Source organism: Camarhynchus parvulus, chromosome Z (assembly GCF_901933205.1).
Source record: "Camarhynchus parvulus chromosome Z, STF_HiC, whole genome shotgun sequence".
Lineage (NCBI taxonomy): Eukaryota > Metazoa > Chordata > Aves > Passeriformes > Thraupidae > Camarhynchus > Camarhynchus parvulus.
This window is the reverse complement of record NC_044601.1, coordinates 41,189,524-41,213,300: the sequence shown is the minus strand read 5'-3', so window position 1 is coordinate 41,213,300 and position 23,777 is coordinate 41,189,524. Positions and strand designations below refer to the sequence as shown.

Genomic DNA, 23,777 nt, shown 5'->3' with positions numbered 1-23,777 from the left:
TAGTGAAAACATTTCTGTATTAATCAATCTATGTTCAATTTGATATGTTACTGGAAGTTTCCCAGGAGAGCTTACAAGGCTGACAAGGCAAAGTACTCTGAATTCCATTCGACACTATCTATCCTGTGCAACAACTGGCACATGTCAGATCTATCAGCTACTCTTACAGATTTCGCATATCCAAATGGTTCCGGCTTTTAACACATACACAAATGACTGAAGGCTGGCTGTAACAGCAGAGCAGCATATCCCCACGCTGTTTAATAACCACTTAAACAGGAGCAGACATTCAAAACTGCTTTTAGATTCATCACATGCCCTTTCCAAAGAACCTTAAAAGCACTATAATTTCAGGATGTTTTCCTGTATTCTATGTTCATTTCTCAGTGAAATGGAATTAGAAGGACCAAAAAGGTCTTGAATGGCACCATAGTATTTATTATTATTATTTATTTATGTATTTATTATTTATTGTGTGAATACACATTCATCATATATTCTGCAATATAAGATTTTGCTCTAGGAAAAAAAGAAAGACAAAAAAATAGTGAAAAAAGAGATTGTTCAGAAGTAACTTGATCCAGAAGTATTTCAAATTTTTGCATGATCACAGTGCAAAACGCAATGAAGTTTATACTTTATTGTGAATACAAAGGAGTGTCACTTGAGACAAATCTCATTCATAACTCATTATAAAAGGACATATGATTTATCAACTTTATCAACTTAGGATGAAAGTCCAAATGTTTTCTTTTTTTTTATTCTTTAGTTTAAAATCCATATATAAAAAGGCAGAAAGTGGAAGAAAAATAAAGTAAAAAAGATAACAGATGACTGCAAAATTTCTATCCTACCACCAACAAAATTCAAAGATTCCAAGTAAAATCTTTATGGAGAAATCTTAAGTGTCACATCATTCACAGAATATTTCTGTTTAGAAGTATTAGTACTTCATTGTGAATTCTAGTTTTAATTCCTGTTGACTTCAAACAGTCAATTTAAACATCAAAAATGTTAAGTTTAAATTCGTAACAAAAAAGATTTAAGAGTTGAGGTCAGAAATTTCTACAACATGCAGTAACACTGTGTCATTAAAGAAACTAAAGACAAAAAATGGCGTATTTTTCCAGTAAACCTCCTGAAAACAAATTAATGTATATGGCAACTGTTAAAAAATATTGAGGCTGAAGCTCAAATGCCTCTTTTCTTGCAGGCATGGAACTGTCAGGCTTCTTACGCTGTGTGAGATGAAGTGCCAAAAATGCACTTGGTTAGTCTATCTAAATACAGAAATTGTATTGCTCAAACTACCCAAACTTAGGTGCCCATACAGAAACCTGCAGTCCATGCCATGCACAGTACAATGAGAGGTGCATGAGGGAACACCTGTGCCCTCAAAGGGTTACAGGAGAGCTGGCTAATTGCCTCCCTGGCCATCTCGCCTCTGAACACAGGATCGCACGCACATTACCAAGGTGTTGCACCTATCAGAACTGATGTTACCAGAAAAATACAACAGCTACGCTGCTGGCATTAAAACCTGTGAGGAAAGCAGGGAAGGAAGGATGTAAGGAATAAGAACAGTAATGGCATCGTTCATCACCTAATGGTGATAAAAGTAGAATAATTAGTAGTGTACAGCAGAAACTTCCAAACCTAGATGAGGATACATCTGAAAAGTACTGCTAGAGACGTAAGCATTGTCTAAATGTCAATTATTTTAAAAAATCAACAAAACTTCAAAATATCACATGTTTCTGGTGTTCAGAAACAGCAACAAAATCTAATGCATGCAATCTCCTTAGCCACAATATTCTCATTTCTGTGCATGCACATTTGTCTGAGTGCACATGTATGGGCACTCAGGAGACTTCAGGACTGACAAGAAAGAAAAGAAACCCAACTGTTTTGGAGTAATCATGATGCTTTTCACTTCCTAGTGAAAAATATTTATCAATTAAAAAAAGTGGCTCAGTTCCATATTATTTTTGTGAGTCAACTATGACTGTAAACATTTCAATCCTACAGAGAAAGCTACACAGAAAGGACAGCTTACATATACTAGTTTGCCAAATATTACTTTCTAAATAACTACTTTTTATAGAAGCCGTATTTTCTTTTTCTTTTAGCGCTTGCTGACAACAGAAATAGATCCAAGCTGTAATTTATTTGTATCAATTTCCTACTTTACTAGTGTCCAGTAAAATCATTCAAACAGCATGACAGATAAAAGGCAATAATAAAAAGCATTTTCAGTCTTCAGAGACCTATAATGTGCACTGAATACAAACATCAGTTAAGGAATAAAAATTAAACAACGAACACACACATACTTAACAAAGTCCTGCTGGTGCCTTGTAAGACAACTCCTAAATATATTTCAGTACCCAGAAATGAAAATGTTATGTAAAATGATGTGCATTGATCCCGTAATCCTCAAAGCCCTTAGAGTGACTTTAATTTACCTGAACACACAACCGCTTTAAGAAAAATCCTTCTAGACCTTGCCAAATCTGACTGCAGGGAATGTCATATTTTTATAGTCATAAAAGCAGAACAACAAAAAGATGTCAAACATAAGGCCAATGGCAGCTAAAGCTATCATGTTTTTTACACAACTAAAAATCAACAGTGCAAAAATTACTGGTAAAAACAGTCTATGAAGTAGAAGTTGAAAAGAAAGTTGATCGTGAGTTATAGTAAAATATTTTTAGTAAAAGCAGTCTGTACAACTAAAGGGTAAAAGCTGTATAAAATGTAGAATTAAAATAAAAACTTGCATCCCATATATGTATATTGGGTAATATATATATGTATATATATATATATGTAGGGTAAATACATGTTTATTTCAGCGGAAATTTGTCCTTCATGAAGTTTATTGTCAAACAATAACTGCATATACCAAAAGAATATGTGACTTCGCCTATACCAGTGGTAGAAAATTTAATACAAACTAACTACAAAAACATTATTTTAAAAAATCTAATATCTGGAAAAAGACCAAAATGAAAACAACAAAAGATTCTATACATATCGGGTTCTCTGTCCTGTGAAAGAAGTCAAAAACATTAATTTGAAGAGAGATTTTATTCTCACATAGCAGAAAATATCTGGGACTTACTGTTACAATTCCAAGAAACCCTTTCCTATCTTTATCATTGTTTCCCTTGTATGATTCATATGACTCTGAGATTTATTAATATTAGCTTTTATCATATGTAGAGAAAATCATCTGATTGCTCTGTACTACAATGTTTATTCCTTTACTGATAAATCCCTGTGCATTGAATTCTATAAAAATATATAAGGAATCAAAAACTTCAGTGAAGTAAAGGGACAGAAAGGGAACTTGAAGGTTTAACCCCTAAGTGGATTGTTTAATTTAATAAAATTCTATTTTGAAATCAAAGCAAGACTACGCTATATACATCAGTCCATGTCAGCAAATCTAGCTGTCAAAATCATACCGATTTAAAAATGTTCTTCCAACTACTAGAGAAAAGACACCTTCTTACCCTTAGATACAACTTCCAAAGTCTTTTGGTCTTCAGCTCATTTACCTTAACAAAAATGTACAAAAGGCTCTAACAGAAAAAGATGAGAGCTCAGAAGAGCAGTAATGTAAGCAGAATAAAAGCTTTTTGAGGCAAAAGGTTGGAAACTCTAAAAGAATGTAAAATGAAAGCTAAAGAATAACAGACATAAAGCCCTGAGTATGGCACTTACATATAACATCACATACAAATCCAGGAAATATATTACTTCTACAGCATAATTTATGACAAAATGTCATCTAATATCTACATTTTAGTCCACAGATTTGCATCAAATGACAATTTGCTCATTATTTTCAATATCTGCAAGATTTTTTTGAAGTCACAGAAATACTTTACCTAAGTTTTTTATCCATCACTAATTCAACAAAGCTGGAATAACCCAATGCAAAGAACAGAACAAGACCAGTGGAGGGAAAAAAAAGACATGAAAAACCAGTCAAAAACACCTCAGCTGATTGAGATAAATACTTCACTAAAATATTAGACAGTATGAATCAATTAGAAAAATTTCTTGGCTTGACTGGGTATACAGTGTATCAGCCCTGCACTGTGGTTTCATGAGAGAGAAATTCCTGAAATAGTGATGCCTATAGTACCGCTCCTGAATCATGTAAAATTTTAAACAGTGTATATGAACTGAAGCAATTATAGCAACAGATTGTGACCTGTTACAGACCTCTTACTTGTTAATATTTTTTCCTGTAGTAAAATGACCATGTTCCATAATGAACACAAAGGAAAATACAGTCCAATTTAATAGTTCAGAGATGCTTTACTTGCTTTGTATGCAAACTGAAAAGGAAACAGTATCAAGGAATATTATATTACTTTCATATGTGCCATAAACCAAGGAAAGCAGTTAACCTTTCTATCTCTTGACAACTATGATAATAATATTTATTTGAACATTATGGAGAAAAGGCAAAAATAGTGTAAAGAAGAAATTACCATTCTTTACTCCATTTCACTCCACAGACTTGTGTTGGAATTAAAAATAAATCACGCTAGTATGTCTACTTGTTTTAAAACCACACCCATGCCTACTTTTAAACCCACATATACCCTCACAGCTTTCAGTAATGTTACACAGTGGTGAAGTTACCTAAAAATATGGTTACAGGTATGGATGAGCCTAACTTCTCTGCTGAATTCTACCTTAAATTAAGCATTTTTTATTGATCCTTTTTGCCCTTGCTTACATTTTCTCATATATGTTCTCGTATTTCCAACATACACTTTTACTATAGAGAATGACAGGACAAAGAACCACTAACCTGATCTGTGATTAAATCCATTTAATACTGTGGGAGTATGTGCATAAATAAAGTGAGCCATATACAGCACACAGCTCTTATTACCAAGGACTGCTTACATACAAGCATTGTCCTTCCACAAGGAAGTTCATTTTAAAAAAAGTCCTTCACTAATCTACAAAAGACAATTTTCTTTCTAATACGTAAAAAAAAATTTCTCCTCTCTCATTTGGTGTGTCATTTTGTCAGCAGCCATGAATGCTCAGCTTTTCTGAAGTAATTTCAGGGAATCTAGTTATATGATTCCCAGCACCTAAATTTATTTTTAGCTATATGTCTATAAACAACTTTTTTCTTCAGAATTATCCTCAAAACTACAGATAATTAGTGAAAGATAAGAGGGAAGAGTGAAGAGTGTTTTACAGCCATGCTTTTTTTCTGTATTATTCATATTTCATTAGCCAATGACACAAACCAGGGACAAAATTCTAGGCTGTAAACCACAGAAGATGCATACAAGCATTGTCTTACGTATACTGCTGCAGCAGTAAGGGGATCTCTGCAAAGTAAAGCTGACTGGACTAGTTTTTAGCATTCAGTGGATCTTTACAATCTCTCTGTCTGGGCAGTGTATTTGCAACGCACAAGTGTACGATGTCATACCTCTGAGTTGTGTTAAAATTGCAACTGTAAAACTATTGATAGTTCAAGTAAAACTACCAATGCATATTATATACACCCTCAGTCCCTTATACAGACACACTATAGATTTATACTTGATTTATATATACACACACTCAATATCTAATTTATTCCTGTTTATTCCACTTGAGACCTAAGAGTCTGTACATCTGAGAGTATGAAGTAATTCTTGACTGCTATCTAAGTAATCTAACATCATCTCACTCCACTGATGCTTACTCAATTACCAGCTATTTGACTACTAGTCACACACCAAGCCCTCTCACATAGCTGTAACTTGCCATGGAGGCATGCCTTACAACTAGTAAAATACACATGTAAACTGTAATTTAGAATAAAGGGAAGCCACAAGACTTTTGAAGGCTAAGTTTCACCTATACTTTCAGTTAAGAAGCATCAGAAAATTGCCTTACAGTTTCAACAGGAAAAATGTGAAAGGGAATTGCTGAACATATAAATATTTGCACAGTCCTCCAAAGGAAGGCTCTGCATTTTTCAGTAAGTACTGCAGTATCTTCAAGCAAATACTGTAAAAAATTATTAGTTGAGATGGACCATCTGTCTTTCAGTTTACGAACCATTAAGAAAAACAGAAAAATTATCATCATTACAGCAAAAAATAGAAGATTATGGACAGTTTTGCCTTTCAGCACATTCGATGGTAAAAGGAAACTGCTCATTGGGAAACAAAGAACTGAAAAATCAAAATGTTAAGTCACCAAGTATGTAAGCTATTTGCAAACAGTAAGAAGACAAGACAACCTGAAGTACAAGGTCTCAGTGTTAGAAATTTCTGAAAACTGGTCTTTGTAAAAACAGAACTTTAAAAACACACAAATACAGAAAGCCGTGTCCAAACAGCCAAAACTGTAATTCTGAAAGAAGCCTCAGACTGTATACATTCAGACAAGCCACAAAAGTTCAACATTAGCTTCAAACCACTACAAAGGCAACGAAAATCACAATTAAACACTTATGACAAGTGTCATAAGTTGGACTCTCAGCAAAACATAAACTCTCAGCTGCTGTGGCTTCATTCCTAACAGTGGAACTGTTCACACTGAGCTCCCCTCAGCAGCTACTAAATTATTAAACACATGCTGCTACAGGCAACACCATAAACCTAGTAACACATCTATACCTCTGACTGGAGCAATCATCTACCCAACACTAACAGAACCAAAACTCACACATGCAAGAGCAGGGCAAAATCCTTCTTAATTGTTTTATACAGATATGTACATGCATAAATCAAAACCAAAATAGTTACCTACTCAGAACACCTCAGAAAGTCAGTAGGTGTAATATTAACTAGGTCAGTGTGAAAAGCACAGTAAGAATCTGCCTCAAAATTCTCAAACACATTAAACATGATGAAGAAATACAGCACACTAAGAAAAATATAGTGAACATGACCATGTCTGACAAATGGTGTCTATTAACGATGTCATTTAATGCTTCAAAATATTAACACAGCTGTTTAAAAAAACCTAGCCCTGATTTTACTCGGACAAACTGGCACTGAAGTGAGCTTGAAAGTGTTGGAACCTATACTCTTGAAATTCCTGAACTCAGAAGTATCTGCCTGAATCTCTTTTGCCAGTTTATTCTCTGAGAAGAAATGATTAGGACCATGTCTCAATAAAACCTGACTTACTCTGACAGACATGGGATTTAAGAAACTGAATTCAGCTGAGTAACACAAAGATTTAAATGGAAGCCCATACCTGAAGAAGAGAGAGCCAATATCCGCAGTTAAATCTAAATCTGCTACCACTGCACCAAGAGACAAAACCACCAAAATAGCACCAGAGAAATCCATTTCTTTGTTGCTACACTCATGCAGTTCTCTAGACACAAGGAGACAAGAGAAGCTGTCAAGCCGGTCTCCTTCTCTTCTTTTCATGTGGAAAGCTTCCTGCTGTGAAAAATGGGAAGTGGTTGAAAAAGCAAAGATTTCACAGAGAACAAAAAGACATTGTTGTATCCTATCCAAGACATAAAAGACAGCACAGAACTTTTTAAAAGACAGATAGCCTAGACTTGCTCAAATACCTCAACAAAGGCAGCATGTGGACAGACTCATGTGGAGTCATGAGTACACCAATGCCTGTACTCAAAGACTGCTTTCTAGATACTGATACATAGGCAAAGACATCAGAGATCAATCCAAACGGACATGTCCGTAATTCATAGCAGAAGTAAGAAACCATAAATTAAGTCTTTGAGATTGCAATGACAATTGGTTGCAGACGGGATTTTTACAACCTAACAAATAAAAGTATCCAATGCTCATGATTTCAATGACATTCTAAAAAAAGACCAGTTTAGTGAGTCACTGTCACAATTTTGAGAGCTCACAATCTCAGATATGTTCTCACAAGATGAAGCAAGAACTGCTATGGAGGGTTGCATTTAAAGAACACCTGAAAGACTCATCCCAGAGAGAGTGAAGTATAGTATAGAAGAGTTGGTATGAAATAGACATTGGTATTTGTTCAGGAAGACAAATTTCTCTTTCCTTATCTTTATAAAATTGTAGAATTGCAAAATCAAGATGGAGAACTACTTGGGAGAAAGAGATGGGGAAGGGACATACCCAGTCACAGCTGTGAAATTGTCACTGATTGTATGGCAGTTTTGCTTTAGTGCGAAAATTCTGAGGTTGCAAAATTTCGCTCCTTATTCTTGAGTTCAGGTTCATCCCATTCCCAAATTCTTAGTTTTCTAGTTTTCAAGTGTTCTGTCGTATTAAATAAGAAATAGAGCTTAAGACCATTATCTCAGCAACAGATAAAAGCTGCAGAAGAAACCTCTGCCTAATTTTCTGATTGGCATCTGCAACATGAAGTTAATCCAGGAAAGAAAAAATTTCACACCCAAATAGCAAGCTCTTCACCCCCTAAAAAATGACAACCGAAAAAAGGCTGAAAAAGCAGTTTGTCTGTTTGTCAATAATATACCTCTGTTAAGCACTGGTTACTATATAAACATTTCTAGCAACTCGATTCTATCATCATGGTAGAAAAATCTTACCACATTTTTCCTCTATACATGACAATCTATTTTCATTTTCTTATTATTTTCTGTCTCTCTAATCTGGACTACTGCAGAGATTAGCAAAGATGAAAAAACAGTTTTAAGGCCTCTGCAGCTTCCACGGTTTATATACTCTGCAGTAAAAAGTACAAACACTGATTGAGATTATAAATTCAAATTGCTTGAAGACATAGAAATCCACATCTCTAAGAAGTCTAGTAGTTATTTTCATGCTTTCTAATACCTTTGGAATAAGATTACCCTTGCACACTAGATTAATAAAGCAATCCTATGAATAAATCAGCAAAGGATACAGTCCTAGTAAGTGTCCTTTTAGGGACTACATTGTCCAGATATCTGTTCCATCAGATACAATCAAACAGATGAAGAATAAACATTTCCTTTTTATATAAACACAGTATTTAATTCAGCCCCACACTGTCCAAAACTAAGCTAACAAAAATACTATTGCTCAAGACCTAATACTCAGTTTTTTTCCAGAGTCACTGTAATCATACAAAATTAAACCCAAAGAATGCTAGGATTCTTATGGAGGTGTGTATGCTCCTGCAGGCATTCCCTACCACCTGTTAGCTTTACATAGTACAATGCTCTCTTCATAGTCTGCTTCCCTTGATGAAATTTTCATCTCGTCAGTATACTGATACTTCATGCGACCACTTAAGACACATTTTGAAAATGTAAAATGGGAAACAAGTGTAAATTCTACATATTGAACTGAATGGCAACAACCACTTACACTGATTATACACTTTTCTTTAACAAAACAAAATTGTATTAAATTATCATTATTATCAACTAAGACAAACAATTCTTTAAGTTGATATTACATTTTTTCTATCACATGCCATATACAGTAGAAAAATTCAAGGCTTTTCATGTCAGTAAAAAATAGTATCCCAAAAATACCCAAATTATCAAGAAAAGTAAGAAGATCAATTTCACTGTTTGGAAAATTCTGCTGATCAAGATTCATTGATGCACTTAATGGTAATGAGCAAAAGTCCATTCTTTGTGAAATAGGTCAAAAATTAAAGAAAAAGTCTAATAACAGAATCCATCTTATATTGCTAGTAAAATTAATTGGTAAATAGTGAATATTTATTACTTCAGCAAAGAGAGTTTTCCAAATAAAGTCGATGGCATGCTGCCAATAAGCAGAACACACAGGCGTTTGGCAAAAGGCCATTTCCTTGATGCAAAATTGTTCTCTGGATAAGTATTTCTCTTTACCAAAATGCTTCTTACTCCCTAATTTATGAAATACTATAAATCAACTTATCAGATGTTTTATTAATCTTTCTTGTCTGGATTTGAATTTAACCACAGCTAGGATTACCCAAGGTAAAAGTCTTACCACTTATTCAAAGGCACAAAAGCACTATGGATCTGATCCAAACCATGTTGCTGTCAAATGAAATCTTTCTCACTGATCACTGAAGGCTTTCAGCCTACTAGGACAACTCTTCTAAGGCTTGACAGAAAAGTCCACCTATACCATTAAGGTACAAATTATTAAAACCAATTCAAAAACAGTTCACAAGCTTAACAATAAAGCAGTCTGGGATTTTTGTGCACCTTTCTCAACCAAAATTTTTTAAAGTTAATCACATCACCGTGGTATCAGGAGCAGCTCAGGGAAGGCAGACAGTCCAAAAATAAAGTCTGAAAGTCTGACCTCAACAAATGCTTCTGAAAACACAGCTAAGAGTATGTAAACTATCCACCTTCATTAACAATATGTATTGTGATGCCTGAATTAAGGTAACATTATATGTCATCAAAGTAAACTCTTCCTACCTGATGAACATCTACCCCTTCATCACGGATGGATATCTACTCTGCCTTGGTTATACTTGCTGAAGACCACTATTTCTTCCATGGGAAAAAAAATCCTATTTTTAGGTCAAAAACAAAAATATTTTCTGAAACATAGTTGAAACAATTGAAACAAAAAGTCAAAAGTATCAATGTCAAACCACTTAACACAGGTTAAAATAATGTAAAAGATTTCTAAATGAAATCACATCTTCCCATTCAATTTTTTGTAGCTATTTCTGTGTGTTGCTGTGAAACAATAGGGCACACTCATGACTAAATTTATCCTTGCTACTCACAAATCTACTTATTCTTTCTCACTAGTATGAATAGCTTATGCGGCAACAAAAGCCCAGCACTGAACATTCCTAGTTGTGTGGGCTTTTTTTTTCCCTAAAGAAATGCTACCGGTTACTTTGGGGAAGAGACATAAGGCTGTAAATTCCTATCCTCCATCAGTAGCACTGACCTCAGAGAAAACCCCACAACTGGCTACAGGCATTCAACATCCATCATTGCTCCTGAAACCTAATCTTTCAGGGAAGGACAGCTGCACTGGGCAGTAGTTAAGCAGCTTTCTAAGATACACTACCATCCTAAACAAACAAAAATAAATAAATAAAACTTCCTGTCCTACTTTCTGATCAGTGTTTTACAAATCTTTCATTGCATGTTCTTTACATCAAATGAATGATTTTCAAAAAAATAAGCTGTTTGCTTATTAAGAAAAAATAGTCAAATTCCAGGAAGTGTTAATACACAGTACACATGTAAACAGGATTTTAACGAATGGTAGCGTAAGAGGTAAAGCAATTATGTACCTGACAGTCACATTACTGAAACCTAGGCAGAAAATTCTTAGTCCTACAACCAACCTTTTAAGAAAAGACCTCCCTGCCTTCAATAAATTCCACAGTGGAAAAAAGCCCTTTCCTAAAGTAAAAAGAAAATAAAATGAAACAAATTAACAGATTAACAGAAGTTTAGTAATACAGATGAGCAAGACAAATTAATCTTATCTCTGCGTTAGAAACAGTGGCACATGTCTGCTTCATAAACCCATTCTCTGTGGCATAAAGAAGATGAAAATATGGGATAGAGTAGAGAATTCTGTATGTATTTTTGTGAACTTTAATAAGATCAGTTTTATCTTTGTTTTTGTAAGAAAGGGGAAAAATGGGGAGTAGGAGTAGGGAGGAATAGGAAGAGAGGGAAGAAGAGAGGGAGAGGGAGAGGGAGAGGGAGAGGGAGAGGGAGAGGGAGAGGGAGAGGGAGCAAAAAAATGAAATAGTAGAAATAGCACTCTATTCCTTGTACACAAAATTCAGCTTTTTTGGCAAAGTTTTGTAAAAAGACTATGGCCTACAGATAGTTCCAAAAGCAATTAACTTTTTTTTTTTTATTTAATCAACATTGTAAAGCAAGCGGAATTACTGTGTTCAAACTCAGCAAAGAGTGATTTTCTGAAGATCAGAAAGACTAAGACATTGCTAACAGAATGTATTTGAATTTTTTCTTGCTGAGTCAAAGCAAGTATCAAAAAACCTAGATTTCTGGGTAAAACCAAGAGTCAGCCAAGGTAAGATGCTGAGATCAAAATGGGATTGGGAAAATTTGTTAGACAAATGTATATTTATTTGCAAATTCATACCAAAGTCACATTTTTTTTGGTCAGGTTGGTACTATATTCTTCTTAGGAATCACCCGATTCCGCAACCTAAAAAGCCAGATTTTATACACTATTTACTGAACTCTGACTTACAGATATGTAATTTCCAGAACACTAAAGACTGTAAAAGAAAGAGCAATAAAATTGCTGGCATAACTTGATATACCACATTTGATATACTGCTTGGAAAAAAGGTGTGCATTACCTGACAACAACAATATGCGGGCAGTTTGGCTGGCACTAACCAGGACATCCATTTTGATTGTCTGCAAATAATAAATTAATTTGTATACCCCAGGAGGGACTTCACTAACTGGAAGATTACTGAAAAACTAAAATAACTGCACTGTGCTTAAATATGAAGAAGCTCAAGACATGACAGTATGCTATTAGGGCATGTCCTCTCGTACAATAAATGAAAGTGCCCGAAATTCCATCTTTTTCTGTTGAATGAGGAGGACATTTTCTGCCCATTCTTTGTATTCAAAGGAACACACAGAACCCCCATCAGAAATCAGATATCAAGTATAAACAGAGAAACTGATTTTAGGAAAAAAAACTCTATCTCTTTTGAAATTGTACTGCAAGATAATCACACAGTCTTTTTTGTTTTTCTCTTTCTCTAACTGTGCTATTAAGGTTATGAAGAAGCCTGTCACAGCATGTAAGCAGAAGACACCTAAAGAGGTAAATTTAGGGAATATCTTAGGGAAGTTCAGACTATGCATACCTGCTGATGTAGCTGAAAAAGAAGCCTCATAGTATTTTGTTTGACTTGTCGATTTTACGAATGAATTGAAAGAACCTGAATAATAACTAAGTTCTTAAAAGCACTGCATATTTTATTCAATTTAACCTACTTTTTTGCATACAAATTATTTTTATTATTCTGCATTTCTCTTATTGGCATTTTAGCTATCCACTTCTTATAGGAAGACACAAACATGCTATGTTTAAGGTAAGTACTACCAATAAACTACCGAAAGTCATCTGAGCTTATGAAATATAAGGTGAAACTGTGCAGTAGTAAATATGGCTCTATTAATGCCCAGTCTCTTAAAAAAACAAGTGAAATTAAGCTTGTTGGAAAGGAATTTATATGCAAAGCACTCTCATGTAATCTTTTTCTAAATCATCAGATTTCTCCGGCTGTACTGCAACCTTCACCATAGCAGATCACCGGGAGAAGTAAGCTTCCTCTCTGCTCCTACTTGGTAAATTCCTGATAGTATTCAAGTAAGTATTTTTAAACACATATTCTTGCTTTAGGCTGCCAATTTGCCAGCATACATTCATTAACTAGCTTTATTTAAGCCCTTTTCCAAAGAATACAAGGATTAAGCAAATATAATACACTCACAGAGTGTGTGAAATTAAGAGTTTTCATTAAAATATACTATGTTGACTATGTTATGACAATTGTTATTAAAAAGAACTACAGTGAAAGCAAGCTTCTGTTACTATAAGATGGCATTATGTGATTGACACCAAACTTAAACCAGCAAATATCTATACCTTTTTCTCAACTCTTGTTAGAGAACAAAAGCTTAAAAATCACCACAGTCATATACAAAAATGAAATACAATGATTCATAGATCCATACCATATTAGTCCTTTTGATATCCGAAGCACAAATGAAGCGCCTATCCTCTGCATTTCAGAGCCACCGCCTTGGTTTACTGATAAGTAGCAAGACTTACACTTTTGAACAAATGCTTATCATTTGAGAAAACCTTTAAAGCAGATTTCATTACATTTCATCAAAACTTTACCTAAGGCGCACACACACATTTCAGAAAATTAAGCTCAGTCAATATTTGCACAACTGTTGTCAGCAAGATGAGAAAAAACCCTCTTGCTGTAACTGGCCCCACACCGAACGATATATAAGACTCTGATGTTTTAAAAGACAGCTTATTAAAAAATTAACATACCATAGGGAAACTGCTTTTTGATTGTATGACCTTACTGTGATTCAGCCTGAAAATCCTTCCAAATGAGAATTCTCAAAGAGCTTCGTAATGGAAGTTCATTTCAAAGGAAATCCAATATGCAAATATTTCAGCTGTGCTCTTTTACAAATTATTTGCCTTGTTTCAAAAACTGAAAACCAACAACGGAACAGTGCAAGTATACTTGACCTTACTGCTTAATGTCTATTAAGAATACTATGGCTGATGGATTTTAAATTTCTGAAACCGACACTCAAGAATGTATCATGCACCTTTAGCCCATGTCCCATAAATGCTGACTACACTCCAGCCAAAGCTTTGGAGCTGACACACTCTCAAACTTACATAACACTTACAAAGCTAGTTTAAATACCCCATCAATCTATGTCGGTTCCTGCCTTATAGAAATCCTGTTTAGTTTATCTTTTAACCCTACACTTGCATGGAACAGTACCATTACTAATCTAATAGAAAAAACACACAGGCAACAAATCTGATTTTCTCAGCTTACAGAAAATATGAAATGCAGAAGACACACAAATCCAACTTCACACAAAATTTGCACCTCCTGAGTCATGTTCATCCCTATCTCCCACAGTAATCAGGAAAGCAGAGACATTGGACAGGACTGGGGAAACAGACGAGGTAGGGCAAAAAATAAAAAACTAAGTAATATGCAATTTGCACCCACCTCCTAAAAAACTGCAATCTCATTTACTAGAAAGGAATGAATTACTGGCATCTCTGCTTTTGACATTATGCACCTGTGTAAAAAACGCCTGGTGAAAGTGAGCATATGCCCTGCACTGGTATCTGCTCTACGAGAGCAGTTTATACAGGCCCCTAGTGGCTCAGTATACACAGCAGCAGATGAAGGGGAATTCCTGCTCTTCAGCTTGTGTAGTTTTGGTCCCTGCATTCCTCAAACGCAGAAGCAAAAGGCAATGTTAAAAATGAAAGGTGAATCGCTAACCAGACTTAAATCTCCAGATACTTGGATCTTTACCACATCCCCAAGTAGATTCTTGCACACCCTCTCCTAAGGTTAGGCACTGATTTCCTAACACCCATTGAGTTTGCTGACTGCTGGTGGTTTGAGTTACATAACCATCACAGCACAATGCTTATTCACATTATTCTTTAGCGCTCATTTTAAAAGTAGTATGACTGATGGGTCTAAAAGCAGGTCCTAAGACAAATTCCTGAAATCTAGAAATAGTGAGGTACCATTTTCCTTACCATGCCTTACCACTCCTTGTCATAGCACACACAAACCATAATGAATTTCTTAGCATCTTCTTAAGAGTAGAAGACTTCTACTAAGACAAAGCTTTTACTGCTTTTTACTGCTTTAAGTGGATACAGAAAAGCTACACATCATTTTTGCGTTGAAAGATATCTAAATATACCCCACCATATTAAGACAAGTGACAAAACTAAAATTGGAAAACTACTCATGTAAAAAGTATCTCATTAAATCCATTCTTTCTGTGTAACACTCGGTATCTTAAAAATCCCTTGCCAGTATATTTACAGCTTTTAGCAATTTTGACTGAGCGAAATTTGACAGCTGAATTTATTAAACTGACCAGTTTGTCAATTTCACACATTAAAAAAGCAGTAATAGCTCATCTCATGAGAGGCAATTTAAAGAGGCAATCAAAAAATTGCCATCTACAGTAAGAAGCAAGTACATATGATCGTATTTTGGACAGAGGAGAATCTTTTTTTTTTCTTCAGAGTTGCTCCATTCATAACAAGAATTGTAGGATTCGTTGCTCCCAGCCCAGGAGAAAATGATGTCATTTACTATACACTTTTACAGCAAGAAAAGAAAGTATTGACTGTTACAACATTTCAAACCACTAGCAGATACCAGAAGAAGGAAAAATATGATACATACATTTTTCCATCTCTGTATCGAAATTCCCAGTAATGTCCCAACATTACAGAGAAGTTGCTTGTGCTTGAACAAAAGGTATGTTGGAAGCGATCTCTGAAAGGCTGAGAAGACAATCATAGCTTCCCACATTAATCCTAAGTTTAAGAGAATACAAGTGTCATCACAAATACTCTGTAAATAGGAAACTCGAAAGTAATCAGCATCTACAGACTTATCCCCAATGTAACGCCATCTCAGGCGACAAGTGAAGGAACACAGAAAACCCTAACTATTCTTTGTACATAAATTAACCCTTCTACGTGTGTCAGAACTGGGGATATGGACATCGAAATCACGGCAGAGAAGCTGCCATCCTTACACGAGGAAGTAATTGTACAAAGGCCAGGCAAAAGAATAAAATACGCATGACAGCAGTTCTGGAGGAGTAACAAGGAGAAGCAGGCGTTCAAAAGCCATACATGCAAAGCTGAGTGGTAAACACTTAAAATTGAAAGAATACCGTTCTGTCCAGAACTGAGGGGACAGATAATAGGCAAAACAGGGTATTCCGTGCAAGAAAACAACTGTTTAAGAAAACAACAGTCTGGGAGAGCCCGGTTGCAGCAGTAAGGAGTGCCTCCTTGCATGGGCAGACGGCGCAGAGGGTGCTGCTAAGTTTGCTGAACAAATTCAAGAACCCCTTTGCAAGCGCTCGGAAAACTGAGTTTCCAGCCCGATGTGCTTCCTTTCAAGTGTCTTCGCGAGAGTAAACAAAGAAATTAAAAGCCTAACCTGTGAAAATCTTCGCATCTCCGTGCCTCCCCGCTCCGCCGAGAGACAGCAGGAGGAGGAGAACGAGGAGAAGGAGGAGGAGGAGGAGAAGGAGGAGGGAGCCGTGCTCGGACGGGCGCCCGGGGTCCCTACTGGCCGCTCACCCTCAAGTCCCTTCTCCAGCGACAGACGCCTGGTCTCTCACCCTGCTACCTTCCCCCATCTCCGAACCCGTTAGAATAAACAAAATAATTAATATTAATAATTCGTTCGCCAAAGCAAACAGACAGTGTGTAATTACCGTACTCCCCTCTCCCTGCCCGCGCACAGCGGCACTCAGTGGAAACGTCGACTCCGATCCATCAATCGCCCTCTCCCTGCCCCATCCCCCGTCCCCGTACCGCAGCTCCCCTCGCTCCCCGAACAGGCCTCGCCGCCAGGCTGAGACCCGGCGGGGAAGAGCGGGGAGAGGGCTGGAAGCTGCCGGGGGGAAGCCCTGGGGCACCCACGGTAGAGTTGTGTGTGAGGGACATGTGTGCGGGCTGCGCGCACACACACACACACACACGCACACTTCTGGGCTCACACACACAAGCGCGCCTAAAGAGGCGGCAAAGAGGGAGCGGCGGCGGAGGAAAAATGGGTCAGGAGCGGGGCAGTTACCTGGTCATGCTGGCTCCCCCGGTCCCAGCAGCAGCCTTCGCCGCTGCCCGCCCGCCTGCCGCTGCTTCCCGCCGCCGCCACCTCCTCCCGCTGCTCCCGGTCGGCTCCGGGGCGGCCAATTTAATCCGAGCCCCGCTGCAGCAGCAGGAGCAGCAGCTACGAGCGAAGCTCCGCCGCTGCTGCTTGACGCTCGTGCGTGTCTCTCACAGTGCGGCGCCGGGGAGCAGGAAAGAGTCAACGAGAGTCCGAAAATCCAGCATCCAGAAGAGCCAGGTCCCCGCCTGCCTCCTCTTGCCAGCGCCGCCTCTCCTCCGCGCTGCTCTGCTCCGCTCTGCTCTTCTCTTCTCCTTCCTGCGGCGGCTGCTGCTGCTCCCGGGCGCGCTCTCTGTTCCCCAGCTAGCTGCTCCGTTTCCCCTCCTCCTCCTCCTCCTCCCTCTCTCTCGCTCTCTCCCTCTCTCTCCTTCTTCCTTCCCCCTTCACTCTTTTTTTTTCCTTCTTTCCTTCCTCCTTTTCTTTTCTTCCTTCGTCTTTTCTAACCGATTCTTTTGCTACAAATAAAAGCGAGGTCTCCCACCCACTCTCCCGCCTCCCTTGCTACAAAAAGTGCAGTGCAAACAAAAGCGAGAGAAGAGGGCACAGGGCGGGCGGGGTGGTGAGGGCAGACACGGGAAAAAAAATCCCAGAAACCGTCCCCGAGAGTCGAAACGTGAAAAACCCTCCCCCACCACTCCGCTTCGCTCCTCTGGGGAAGAAGGGGGACGCCGTGGGGACACCGGTAGAGACGACGCTCTCCCGTTTCGTGGGTTTGTTGTGGGCTTTGGGTTGGATGTCTGTTTGCGCGTGTGTGTGCGTGCGCTTTTGCTTTTTTTGTTGGGTTGTGGGTTTTTGTGATTATTCTTTTTTAATCCTCTTACGCTGTATGGATCACAGTATTCGTACGGCCCTAAGAGTCGGGGAGAGACCGCTGCCGCTGTCCGTGCCTGTGCGGGCAGGGTGGGGGGGGGGGGTGCGGAGCGGCGACCCGGGCAGCGCCCGCCCCATCCCGGGCCGCGCGCCGGCCGAGCTCCGGAGCCGCGCGCCGCACGCACACCCGCGCGCCGCCGGGCGCGGGGGGCGGGGCGGTGACGTCACTCGGAGCGGGCCGGCGGGAGAGGGCGGGGGGCAGAGCGGCGGAGCGGCGGCCGGCCCCGCGGAACTTCTCCGCGCCCCGCTACCCGCGCCCAACTTCTGTGCGCCTCCGCGGGCAGATGGTCAAACCGACGGGGGTTGTGCCAGACCTGCCGGTCCGCGAGAGGCGTCCCAGAGCGACAGTGTGGCAGAGCGGTATTTTAGTAGCAGTCGTCTTTGTGTATGGCAAATCCCAGATTTTTTTCCTGGAGGATGGTCAGGTTCCATGCTGAGTGGCACCACGTGTTGCTTGGCACAGTCGGTGGCTTAACATTGGGCTAGAACAGGGTCCATCCCGGCTCTTCTTAATCTTTGGTCCAGTCCTCTGCAGAGAAGGAACGTAGGTGGGAACAGTAGGATTTAGGTGAAGAGTGCTTTGGAAACCTCATTGTATACTTCTAGGCGTCTTCTTTGGGAGCCTGGAAGATACACCCCCCGTGAAAGCGTTCACGCTGTGTAAAAAGGGGGGTAGAGTGTCACTATGAACGCAGTAGGTGCTGGTCGAGCATTACGGTGTTGGGAGCCCGTGAGCACCGATGCTGGAAAAGTTGGCTTTCCTGGAACAGAAGTGGTGGAGTGAGGCTCCGAGTGCACTGCTGGCCACAGTGATACCTCTTGTCCCGGGTTCCACCCGGACTGGCCGCAGCGGTGCCTCTTGTCCCGGGTTCCACCCGGACTGGCCGCAGCGGTGCCTCTTGTCCCGGGTTCCACACGGACTGGCCGCAGCGGTGCCTCTTGTCCCGGGTTCCGCCCGGACTGGCCGCAGCCCCATCTTGTCGCGGTCCACCGGATCCCGCAGCAGTGCTTGTTGGCACCTGCTACGCTCATTGCAGGTCATTGCTCCTTTTCTGCAGAGGAGAATGATTTGGGTGTTTTCTGTCATCCTCTGGAAGCTAGTGCTGCCAGCATGAAGGCTGACAAAAGTGAAAATAAACTTTGTTCTCCACAAGTCCTATAAATTGCTGTCTTCTTTTGATGCTGCCAGTTACACCATGAAAAATGGTCGCCCAAATAATCTCACACTTAAAAGAACAGTAATGCTTTCCAAATAGTATCTTTCAAAACACCAAGTAACCTTGAACAATAATTACTTTGTATGAAAAGGTAAATATATGAAATGTGGCACAGATGATTACTTTTTATCTTGTCAAAAAGAACTAACTATTCCGTAAAAGACTAGGTTTTCGACAAGCAACAGTGTCTTCAAAGTACAACACAAATCAAAAGCTGGGCAAAATGCTACTTTGTCTTTTTTGCAATAAATGTTGGTAAAGAAAGCAAGACTTAAATCATCCCCTTTGCCCCCTGGACTGAAATGGCTTCAAGGCTACATTTTGCTTTGAAATGGCAACACTAAGTAGATATTTTAGTTTTTAATGTTGTGTCCTAGAAGTTCTTATGAGTAACTTAGCTGTTTTAGTGCCCTTCATGCTGTGATGCTTGCATGACATTGAAGAGTTGAGCAATAAACTCATGCATTTTATATTTTTAACATGGTATCACAACATGGATGTGAGGTTTGAGGACTACATTTAGCCTTTTTTTTTTTTTTTTTTTTAGCGTCATAAGCAGGTTATGTAGCTCTTCCTGTAGTTCAGTCAGTCAGTAATAAATGCATCATATTAGGAATAAAGACATTTCTTTTCATAGAAATATTTAAACCAGATCTCATTATTTAAAAGATTATGTTTTCTAGTGATGCTAAAGAAAAAAAACATATAAGAAACTACCCTAAATTAATGAAGAACCATTAAAACACTGTATATTTCTGCTGATGTATTGCATATCAACTTCTGTTATCAGTAGCATAAATTTTGTATTTAAGATAGTAGTGTACACATACCCATGCATTAACCTATATATGTGGTTATTAATACTCCTTTAACATTCCTTTCCTTCTAAGAGCAAATAAAACAAGAGGGTTAATTCATATGTTACAATCTACTCATTAAGGTAGATTTTTTTTCCCTCCAAACTTAAAAAAATTCGAATACAGCATTCTATACTGCTGTTCTATTTCTGCCAATATTCGAGCACTACATTACTCTATGTCTAGTACAGCCCTGAATTAGAAATACATCTACACACTCTTTAAAGTTTGAAATGTTTCATGTAAAACACTTAATGATCTCTAAGATAGTACTTAAACTAGAGTTGGAAAATAGAAATATTGGTGAGGTTTTTTTTGGTTTTTGCTGGGATTTTGAGGTGAAAGGAAGATTTTTTTTAATTTTGAAATAAGTATCATGTATTCCCTCTGAAGTTTTCAAAAAATATACATCTTTCTCATGTCATTCCAGATTAACTGTTTAATTCTCATTCTTCCTGCTCATGCAGCTGTTTTCAGTCTTCTCATGGAGGCTGCACACCAGCAGTGAAAATCTTATGTGAAATGCAAGCTATGAGTGCAGGTTTAAATCTCAAAAATTGTAGCAAAGGAGAAAGCAAAATTAGTTGCCTGCTGTTCATCTGAATACTTACCTGTGACCATACTCTTGAGTAACTTCTACCATTGCTCTTCAAAAGGCCAACCATAGGCCTTCATGTCTCAGGCTCATTAATTTAATGTATTAAATAGTACTCTGTTCATAGTGGGGAGTGTTATTTTCCTTTCATCTGTTCTGCCTTGTATTGTTGCTTGCATTCCTGATAAATAGCATCCCACAAAGCTCTTTAACACAGTAGGATATTCCATTAACAACTGGAACCAGTGGCCATTGGGTCAGTACACAGCAAAATCAGGAAGGAGAGGGGGAGTAGGTGAGGTGTATCAGAAAGGTTTCTCTATAGTCTCTCCCTTTTTTTCTGTAATACGTTACTATAGCCGTATTTTAGTTATTTATGATTAACGTATGGCAAGCTGTCAGCTGAAATCTAACAGGTGATTTGTCACAAAACTGTATTAATACATATTTTAGGCACAGGCTTACGAAATGATTATGAGAAATGTTCTGAGTTGCTGTGCTGATATTTGAAAATTCTCATGTTTAGAGGGCAGACACTTTAAGTTCCTATTTTTAAGGTTAATAAAACACTTCTAGACAAGTAAACACATGTTGCCTATATGCAAAAATTTATTCTGCTAATTCAGTTTGTGTACACATCTTTTAAGTGCTGATTTAGTATCTAACTTGACACTGGCAGTTGTTGTCTTTATTTTGTAAACATTTTTGATTCCTACGTATCTAACTTACAAAACTTCAGTAGTTGGAGACAAAGGTATGGAGAGAAAGGTGATTTTCAGTGCAGCTCTTTATGATCATTTTTGCCGCATCTGCTATTTTCTTCCATGCTGTCTGAAGGAAATGAGGCTTTATACACTTGTGCGATCCACCTGGTACCCAAACAACTTCTGCATGTGCCAGCACATTTCAAGTCCATTGCAAAGCATTCAGGTCTCTTATTCTACAGCTCTTAAGCCCTGTTCTAATTTTTCCTCTGTGGAAATAGATGTTACAAAGATGAGGGAGATGAGCAGGCTGGTTCTCACACTTATCCCAGCTTATTAATTGGTGTGACTGAACGACAGACCTAAACCATAGGTCTACCATAGACCCAAAATAGCATTGTGGTGGGATAAGGTGATGTAGCACATTAACTCAAAGCAAATTAGGCTTAATTGTTTCTGCTTGTCAGGGAAGAACTTGCTGTACTAGCTATTTGGGGCTTTTTTGGTTGGGTTTTGGGGGCTTTTTGTTTTTTTGGGTTTTTTTTTAAGTGGAAAGAGCAAGAGGCAGGTAATTAATCATAGACCAAATGAAAATCTCCAGGGGCTTGGAGATGATGAAGCAGGATTAGCTTTGTCAAAGAGCACTAGAGTGTGTGCCACAAACTGAAAATAAACAGCAGCTTGTGTAGGGAAAGGGGAAAGCTGTAAATAAGATTTGTAGATAGAGGAGGCAGCTTTGTCTTTTATTTCTGTACTATTTGGAGTATCTCAGATGGCGTGAGAACTCTGCTAACTATTCAGAAAGAAAATACTTAGAATACAGAACACAGTGTGGTGGTATTGTTTTTGAAAATCATGCCCCTCTCCCCCTCCCCCCCTCAGTATATATATACACACACATATAAAATGTATGTATGCACACAGGTGCATGAGGTCTATTTCAAGATTTGTCGTCATTTTGAATATGGTGCAGTAGACTGAGTTTTTTGTTCTTTTTTTTTCTTCTGGATTCAAAATGTAGAAGGTACCACTACATTTCAAGGACAGCAGAAGAGAGCTAGGTCTAGAATGTCAGAAATATTCTCTAATTTCAGCAGAGGAAAATGGAATCCAGTAAAGGAAAACTAATAGCCAAATGATAGCTTGTTAGTTTGAATCTTTTGCAACAATAAACCAAAAATTAGACCTCATTCATTACTTAGTGTGTGTGATTATTTAATGGTTCTTCAACATCCACTAGAGAGACTAACGACACAATTTTGCACCCATAGGTCAGAGATGTCTGTCTGTATAACACTGCTTGATCTAAATCTTGATACACTTCTTGATGTAAATACTGATAAGTAGCAGAATTCACATACTTTAAAACTCAGGAACAAGAGGAAGATATTAATACCATAACTGCTTTACAGAAATTGAAGATTTGTTAATCTTTGACTTGAACACTGACTTCTAGTTTCTAAGACACTCACTGCTGGTCAGTTTAGACAGCTTCTTTGATAGAAAAAGTATCCAGAAATGCTTCCTACAAAACTGAGGATCTCACAAACTAACAACAGCTGGTTGAAGCGAAATCTCATTAATCTGAATGTTCCCTCCTGCAAAACATCAAGGAGATTCCAGACACATCTTATATGGCAGTGCTGTGCTGTCAGGGCACTGAAAAGGGGGTAGAGGGAGGAAAATTAAAAGTCTTAGTTTATTTCCCAAACGTGAACCTTTTGCTTCTTGAATATAGGGGTGTTTTGGGAGAAGCTATTCAGTCATCTGAAGGGGAGAGTCTTTCTCGATTCCTCTCATGTTGTCTCCTTTGTACTGGTAAATCAAGGGGCATAGACAAGGACTGGGAGGCAAGAAATGTATTGTCCCAGCAGAATGCTGGATTACAACTCTCAGAAGATAGAATGTGAAAAGGGAAAATGAAAATATAAATTTTTTTTCAGCATCTCTCTCTTAAAGTACCTTACAGTTAATATTTGAATGTTGCTATTGCTGTGGGCCCATAAATATTTCAAAACCAGCATAGATAAATATCTATAGTACTAAAAGAAGGATATTTTTTTGCTAGAGAAGAACCTGCCATGCTCTGTCTTGGCTTTGAGTAAACTTG

General features: G+C 38.3%; 1 protein-coding gene across 29 annotated transcripts in view; it reads right to left on the bottom strand.

Annotated features, from left to right (window-relative positions):
• Positions 1-23,777, bottom strand: part of PTPRD (protein tyrosine phosphatase receptor type D) — a 1,161,500-nt gene that overhangs the window by 347,979 nt on the left and 789,744 nt on the right. Inside the window, exon 1 of one of the 29 annotated variants that reach the window (XM_030968020.1) lies at positions 16,690-17,797. The exons of 27 other annotated variants lie outside the window; for them this stretch is intronic. The gene's annotated coding sequence lies outside the window, so the exon portion shown is untranslated. Of the gene's footprint in view, positions 1-16,689; positions 17,798-23,777 lie in introns of those variants that run through there. One more of the 29 variants, XM_030968019.1, reaches the window with a different exon arrangement.